Below are 903 nucleotides of genomic sequence, written 5' to 3' on the forward strand. Positions count from 1 at the left end.
AATTATAAAACCCCGTTCTAAACTGGGAAAACAAAGTGCAAATACTGTTCAAACATTCAAACTTAGAAAAATTAAAAGGTATTATCAAAGTACAGAAAAAAAATATTTTATCTTTATGAAATGTCAACTTGCAAGTGGGAACTTAGGCTCAGCTTTAAGTTTAGACTTTACCTAGTTTTAAAAAGAACATTTTTGGGGGTAGATTGAATTTTTGAGAAATAGGGAAAGTTACGTAAAAACCCTAATTGAAGTAAAGATACGTGGAGGAGGGCAAGGAAGGGGACGTAACGGCGTCGTCTCGATGTACTGGTTGTCCTCTGGATTGAAAGCTCAGTCGGCCTCCAGGCCCGTACCGGCTGAAGTATCCCTCGTTGCCAAACTGGGGGATTAGCCCCAGCCGGTTTGTGGAGTGCCGTCAGGGCGCAGGTGGTGAAAGACGCTTTAGGGCGAACGTCTGGTGCTTAAGCACGGGTGTGCTTAAGCGGTGGTGCCTTTGGTTGGCTGGATGGGCAGGGGGTGCTTAAGCGTGCTTAATCAGGCCCCTGGTTTCTGGCGGCGTGAAGTGCTTAGGTTGCGCTTAATCAGGCTCCAGGTAAGTTGGCAGCGTGATGTGCGCTTAAAGTTGCGCTTAATCAGCGTCGGTCAGGGCAGTTTCTTCGGCGCTTCCGGGTTGTCTGGGTCGTCCTCGGGCGGTCTCGGCTAGTTGTAACTTTGCGGCATTCTGCGGAGGCGAGTGGCTTGTCTGTGAATTAAGTCGGGGAAAAATTCCTCGATTTTGGTGAAAACTTTTGCATGGTGGGCGGCGATGACGTGATGGACGTATGGGGTGAAGGTTTCTTGATGAGCAGCGGCAGTGGGGTAGCTCCAGCCTTCGCCAATCGCCGCATTGATGGCTTTGTTTCG

The sequence above is a fragment of the Thrips palmi genome, unplaced genomic scaffold (genome assembly GCF_012932325.1).
Source record: "Thrips palmi isolate BJ-2018 unplaced genomic scaffold, TpBJ-2018v1 HiC_scaffold_6, whole genome shotgun sequence".
Classification (NCBI taxonomy): Eukaryota; Metazoa; Arthropoda; class Insecta; order Thysanoptera; family Thripidae; genus Thrips; species Thrips palmi.